General features: G+C 36.6%; 1 long non-coding RNA gene across 1 annotated transcript; it reads right to left on the bottom strand.

Annotated features, from left to right (window-relative positions):
• Positions 1-2,112: 2,112 nt before the first annotated feature.
• On the bottom strand, positions 2,113-7,440 carry LOC107632345 (uncharacterized). Its single transcript, XR_001618696.3, has 3 exons — positions 6,807-7,440; positions 4,712-4,881; positions 2,113-2,809 (listed from the first exon to the last, which is right to left on the bottom strand). It is a non-coding gene; the product is annotated as an uncharacterized LOC107632345 (long non-coding RNA).
• Positions 7,441-7,645: the final 205 nt, after the last annotated feature.

Raw genomic sequence — 7,645 nt, 5'->3', positions numbered from 1 at the left:
ACTCAGTTTCTGAAGAAGAGCAAGTCATAGTCGTTTGCTTCTTGCTCTTCCAAGAAATGAGCGAAGAACCTAAGAAGAAACAATACACTGTCACAGATCAGCAAGTGTCGGCACAAGTCGCCTAATTCGAATCAACAAAACCAAAGATCTTGAAATCATTTTGAGAAGAAAAGAAAAGGCCCTTAGCGGGAGCTTGCTTGAGATACTGCAGAATATGCAAGGTAGCCGCCCCAATAACTGGCGAAATGGAGTGGAATCATCTAGCTTCATGCTACATTTCCTGTAGAGTTTTCCATTGTACAACACAGGGACACTAGCAAGTCAAGGATGTATTTACATTCCAACAACCAATATTCATCAAGAAGGTCAAGGATGTATTTATGTCGATACAAAGCGATCTCGCGAGAACTGCGTGTCACTTCCATGCTAAGAAAGAACTTTAACTTCCCAAAATCCTTGATACTAAACTTGGTATTAAGAGCCCTTTTGATAGCCTCCATCTCAACAGGGTTGTCGCCAGACAAAACCAAGTCATCTACATAAATAAGAATGACAGCCAAAACCATGGGTGGTGCGCTTGGTAAGAAAAACTGATCATGAAAAGACTTAAGAAAGCCATGCTGCTGCAAAAAAATCACTTAACCGCAAATTTTACTATCGACTAGCTGCTTAAGTCCATATAGAGAATGGTCAAGCTTGCACACAGAACTGGTTGGAACATCAAGACCCAGCGATGGTGCCATGTGCACCTCCTCCTGCAGTTCACCATGCAAAAAGGCTGTGTTGACGTGCAACCGGTACAACTCCTAGCCACGCACAGCCACAAGAGTAAGTAAGATCCTCAAAGTGGTGATCTTCACAACCGAACTAAACGTATCAAAATAATCATATCCAAGCCGTTGACTATAACCATGAGCTACAAGTTGTGGCTTGTGCCTTTCGTCACTCCTGTCCAGATGAAACTTGACCTTGAAGACCCATTTGCATCCATTGGAACGTTTCCCAGCTGGTAAAGAAGTGATAGTCCAAGTTTGATTCCGCTTAAGAGTGAGTAATTTTTTGCATTAATGGAATTTCGCCAACACTCATGTGCAACAGCCTCTTGATAAGTCTTCGGCTCCATGGTAATGGTTATAGCAAGGGAGAAGGCTCTCTGGAAGGGAGACAGCTTACCATAATCTACTATTTAAGAGAGACCATAGAGCCTTGAATTCGATTGTAAGCTAAAAGCCCCTGTCCAAGTAAGCATGCAATGATAATCACGTAAATAATTCGAGGTTCTCCTAGCACGAGTCGAATGCATAAGATGAGGTTGGGAATGAGAAGGACTGGCTAGCTAAAAGAGTAAGGGAAGGTGGGACTGTGATGAGAGAAATTTATGTTGATCTAGAATTTCACAAAAATAGAATTTCATTGCAAGTATAGTCTAGACCAACAATTAACTCTCAATCAAAGTTTAAATCAAAGAATTATCACAATTCAAATCAAATAACCAAGAGTATTTAAACTCCCAGGTCGTTCTCCCTAAGAATCACAATGAAGTGTCATATTATTGGCTATGAGGGAAGCAAGGGAGTTTGATAGCAATTGACAACTAATTAAAATGCAAGGAACTAAATAGACATGCAAGGGAATTAAAGCTCAAAGCAAGTAAATCAAAAATGTAATTCAAGTGGCAAAAAGTAGGAATTTTTAGCAAGGATTGGGAGTTAAGGATTCCTATCATAATCATAGACCACAAACATGATAATTGCTAAGAATTAATCACAATTAGTCTATCCTAACATCGAGAATAAGTCAAAAGGGCATAATTGATCTCAATCCACAAGTTCTAATCAACTCACTAATTAACTTAGTGAAAGACTAGCGTTAGTAAAAACCAAACCAACTAAAAATTCTAATCACAATATCGAACGGACATCTATGACTCAAGGTCACCTAATTATCCAATTCCAAGTCAAGAGTGTGAAAAAATAGGCAAAAACTAAAAGAGACATTTAATCAAACATCTAGTATGCATTAAAGGAAAAACATCATAAATTGCAATAAAAATAAATCTAGAACTACCAATTGTAATAAAATGATAATAACAACTCAAACAAGCATTAAAGAGAGACAAAATATCAAAATTGCATTAAATGAAATTAAAAGTGACAAAGAGTATTCATAACATAAAAGTGACAAAATAAAAGAAATAACAAGAGAAGTGAAGAAGAACTAAGCTGCAATAACAATAAATAACAAGGCAAAGTAAATAAAAACAAGAATTAAAAGTAGAAATTGCAAGAAATTAAACTAAGGAACCCTAATTCTAGAGAGAAGGGGGAGCTTCTTTCTCTAGAAAACTAAGCTAAAACATGTAAAAATCTAAACCTAAGTGCTCCCCCCTTCATTCCTCTTTAATTTGGATTGAAATAGCTTCAGAAATGAGTTGGATTGGATTTTTGGGGCCCAGAAATCGCCCCCAGCGGTTTGCAGTTAATGAGCTCACGTGCCAGGACCTATGCTGACGCACAGATTTGTGCGTCCGCACACTTGCTATTTTCTGACCTGTGCGTACGCACAAGTTGTGTGCGTCCGCACACATAGACTTATATCCACTATAGCAAATTGTATATCATTTTGAAGCCCCGGACGTTAGCTTTCCAATGCCGTTGGAACCGCCTCATTTGGACTTCTGTAGCTCAAGTTATGACCAATTTAGTATCGAGAGGTCAGGATGGACAGCTTTCCAAATCTTTCATTTCTTGAATTCTTCCACTTTGTATGCTTTCCTTCCACTTTCTCAAGCCATTCTTGCCTTCAAAACCTTAAATCACTCAAGCAAACATATCAAGACATCGAATGGGAGAAAAGTGAATTAAAATTGGCAATTTAAGCATGAAAAGCATATTTTTCACAATTAAGCACAATTAGGAAAGAATTCATAAAAGCATGCTATTTCAATAGATAAGTGCAAGAAAAGTCAATGAAATCCACCCAAATAGAGCAAATAAATACTATAGAATGTGGATTCATCACATCCCCACCCTTAAACAATAGCATGTCCTCATGCTATACCAGAAGAAGAGAAGAATGGGAATCAACAATTATTCAATCTAACTATCTATATGCAATCTATCTATATGTATGTAACTATATTATCTAACTATCTATATGTATTTACTTAGTCCAAATAAGTCAATATCCAAGAAAGCATCTATATACAACCAAGGGTTAAAGCAATTATAACCAAATCCTATTCACAATTGAATTGAGTCATATAAAAGAATTTAACCAAACTTGCAAGATAAGCAATGATCATAGGTGGAAATATGGAATTGAGTGATTAAACCCTCACCGGATATGTGTATGCACTCTAGTCACTTAAATGTTTAGGGTCAATTCACTAAATTCTCCTCTAATCATGCTTTCTAAAGTTTGTTCTTCATCTAACCAATCAACACAAATTTAATGTACATATGCAAAAATCATGAGGTCTTTTCAAAGTTGTAATGGGGCTAAAGTTAAAGGTAAGGATGTATATATGGCTAGGTGAGCTTGCATTTGAATCTTTGATTAGCCTAAATTATCACCTAAGACATACACAACCTATACAATTCTAATATCAAGCTTAGATACCCATAATCTCACTTTTACATATATACACACTCATGCATTTTAATTCAATTTATCACATATGCATTGATTCTTATTGAATTTCTCATAGGGATAATTTTGTCCCCTTTTCATTATTCTTTTTTTTTTTTTCAAGAACACTATATATACCAACACATTAATGCATATGGTTTCCATAATATTACATGAGTATGCACCCGAAATTTTCAATATTTTTCAACAAGAATTAAAACACCTATTCATCAACCAAAGTTCCCACATCTTCCCCACACTTAAACATCACACACTCTCACTAACTTAAGCTACTCAAAGATTCAAATAAGGGACACTTCATTGTTTTTCACTTAAGGTTAATGATGTGGCAAAATAAAGAACAAAAGGGGATAAAAAAGGCTCAAAGTGGCAAACAAATGTGAATGAAATGGTAGGCTATTTGGGTTAAGTGAGCTATAAAGAAATAATGGCCTCAATCACATAATTGCATAATATACATTAAACAAACCAAATATTGCATCATAAAGAAGAGCAACACACAAGAATGAGATAAGTGGTTAAATGATGTAACCACACAATAAGACTCAAAAACTCACAAGTTGTATGTTCTTTCAACTCAAAAACCATATTCCACAATGTATAAATGCAAGTTTCAATGAAAATTTTAAACTCAATTCAATTTGAATTTCAATGCCCTATATACAAAAGATAAGCTTCTTGGAAATTTCATTAATTGACTAGCATTTATTCTATATATGTATATAGTGTGATTGGATGGAAAAGGTCAAAAATCCTAAGTTTAATTCCTAATTTCAAACAAACCAAAATAGCAAGTGTATAGGAAATCAAACTAGGTGCAATCATCACATCATCCAAATCACAATCAAGACTAAAAAACCAAAAAAAAAAAAAAAACATATGTACAAGCCAAAATTAAGAGCAAAATGTCAAAATATGCATAACTACTATATAATACTAAGTTATGTACAAGCAAAATTAAAAAGTGCAATAAACTAAGAAAGTGCAATAACTAAGTAAAAAGGTTTTCAAAAGATAAAATATATACAAAATAACTAAAAAGCATAATAAGAAACTAAACTAAAAGTGTTCGGCAATGAAGCTTGTCACCCAAAATGCGCTTGCTGAAGATGCACAACCTCCCCACACTTAAGATGTAGCACCGTCCTCGGTGCTCACGATCATGCGGAGTGGAAGGAGTCGTCACTGTGTCACCTCCACCTTCAACTGGTGGGTTAGGCGATAGAGTAGCTGCAAGAGTGATGGTGATGCTTTAAAGGAAAGAGCTAAGTCACAAAACAGCATATGAATTGAACAAATAATAAAAATTTGAATGGAAGCATACATGAGAATCAAATTAAATCAAATACAAACAACTTCCAATCAAATTCAGGACATGGGGAAAGCTAACTTGCCTGTTCTCAAAGAATAAAAGAAGGAAGGGGCATTGTTACTATACACAAAGAGAAAGAAAACAGTTAAAAATTGAAGGTTAATGTTAGTTGAAAAATAAAAAGAAAGTTAAAAGTTAAAAGTTATGTTAGTAAAAAGGAAAATGGTTAATTGAAAGAGAAAAGAAAATTTAAAGTTAGGTGAAGGAAAATAAAAAGTTAGTTGAAAAAGAAAACAAAAGTTAAATGTTATGTAAAAAGAAGGGAAAAGTTAGTAAAAGAAATGGAAGAAAAATCAAAAGTTAGGTGCATAGTCACAAGTTCCTTAATTCCAAAAAATTTCAAAAATTTCAAAACAAGCAAGGTTGTTTTCACTTCTCAACAATTCAAAATGCCAAAACAAGTGATGCATATGTATGTGTAGAGCACATAATCAAATGAATATTAATCACAAGTAGCTGGCACAAGTTCAAACAATTTGGTGTTGGCAAAGTTAAAAACATAGAGAGACAAGTGAGACAAAGAACATTCAAACACCAAATTCCAAAGAAGCATAAAAGTCACAATTTGAAACAAGAATTGAAAACCTCATGAACTAAGTAACTTAATGAAAGTTAGGCAAAAATAAAATGAATCAATTCAGCCACTTAGATTTAAAACCTTCAATCTTTTGGGTTTATGCAAAAGGGGCTCAAAATCTCAAAAGAATTTCAAGTTTATGGTCAATTTAAAACTCAATTAAGGCATATTCAATGCTCAAGAAGAACGCATGATTTAAAAGAAGCAAAGAAGTTAAAGAATTGACCAAAACTCGTAAGGAAGCTCATGAGGAAATTTCCAAAACCATTTAGCAAATAAGATTCTTTTAGACACAGAAATCCGTCTAATAGAATTTTGTTGCACCAACAAAATAATGTCATTTAATGAAACAAGGTTAGGAAAAATCCAGCAACATTTCAGCAGTAAATTGGCTATTTCCCAAACTCAATCAATCAAATCAAGTTTCATATGAATGTTTGACACTAAACACACAACAACCACATGTGAATTCATATGAAATAAACATTTAAGCCAACATACAGCACCAAAACAGCAACAAGGAACAATCCAGCAGCATTCTTTTCTTTGAACAATGAACAAAATAATGGCTTAGAACACAGCACCAAATCAGCACAATGAACAAAAGTAATGGATTCAGGCAGCATTCTACTCATTGAGTTCAACAACCATTTCAGAAGCAGCATGAATTCAAGAAAATACTTATTAACTAAATCCAACAATGAAATAAAACTTCAGCAGCACTCAAATCCAATTCATAACAGCCCTCAGCAAGAATCAAGCAACGAAAACATTATGCAGCATTAAGAAATCAATTGAGTACAAAGGCAAGGCATCACCAGCAACAGATAACCCAATTTCAGATAGAAATTCAGTCATTCCAAAACAGCAGCGGCAACAGCAGAAAGTACAATTAGTAAACAACATTCTGAACTCATCCAAACAATGGCAATCAGCAAGAACACAACAGCAATCATAATTAACAGTGTGACGAACATGAACAAGAATACAGTAGCAGTAAACAGTCCAGTTCCAAGAGGCAAATACAGGGGCAATCCATTCCCAAACACCAGCAATAACAAGGAGAGACCTAAATCCACTATCCAGCTCAGATTCTCTAACAACCTAAGCAACTAACATGTATTTCTAACTAACTTAATCAACAAAAATTAAACTAAGCTAATAGAAAATAAATAAGGGAATAGAAAACAGAAAAGAAAATGGAACCTGGAAAGGCAGAAACAGAATAGAGAAAGGGAAGGGGAGGTGGTGGGCTGCAGCCACGGCAGCACGGCCGGCCAAGGGCAGCGTCAGAGAGGGAAGACGGCACAGGGCTGGAAGACACAGGGGCTGCACCCTATTCTGGCCGTTCCAGGCAGTAAAGGGGGAACGGAGAAAAAGGTGGTGTGTGGAGGGTTGCGTTGGCGACGCCGGTGACGGTTGGTTGTCGCGGCGGTTTGCTGGCGATTAGGGTTGCTGGCGGCGCTGTGGTGGTGGGCTTGCTTTGGTGGTTTTGCGAGTGAGATGGAGAGAGGAGAAGAGGGCTGCGGCTCGCTGATGGTGGAGGCTAGGGTGATTCGCGGTGGTGGCTTGCCAGTCAGAGAGAGGGGAGAAAAAGGGGAAGCTAGCCGCCGTTGCTCTGGATTTCGACGGAGGCGACGGTAAGGGAGAAGAGGAAACGCGACATGGGGTCTGTGATGGTTGCGGTTTTGAGAAGGCGGCGGTGGCTGGAGGTGGTTGACGCGAAGGTGATGGTTCAGACTGGAGGCTAAGACAGTGGGGAGGGGAGAAGAGGGTATCGTGTGCGAAGGGAAGAGGAAGGACGCTGGGGAGGGATTTCGAATTCGTGCGTACGCACCAAAATGATGTGCGTATGCATTTATGGGTAAAGGGCTATTGGGCATGCGCACATACTGTGCAAGCGCCGCGTACAGAGGCCTTGAATTGATGTGTGCACTTAAATTTTTTTTTTTTTCAAAATCAGAATTTCACCCAACATTCCAAAATGCATATAAATAAAAAAATTAATGGAAGAAAATAAGTAACTATTTACATTAACTTTAAAA

This window comes from Arachis ipaensis, chromosome B1 (assembly GCF_059453495.1).
Source record: "Arachis ipaensis isolate K30076 ecotype BB chromosome B1, ASM5945349v1, whole genome shotgun sequence".
NCBI classification, from domain to species: domain Eukaryota; kingdom Viridiplantae; phylum Streptophyta; class Magnoliopsida; order Fabales; family Fabaceae; genus Arachis; species Arachis ipaensis.
This window is presented reverse-complemented; position numbering and strand designations above follow the sequence as displayed.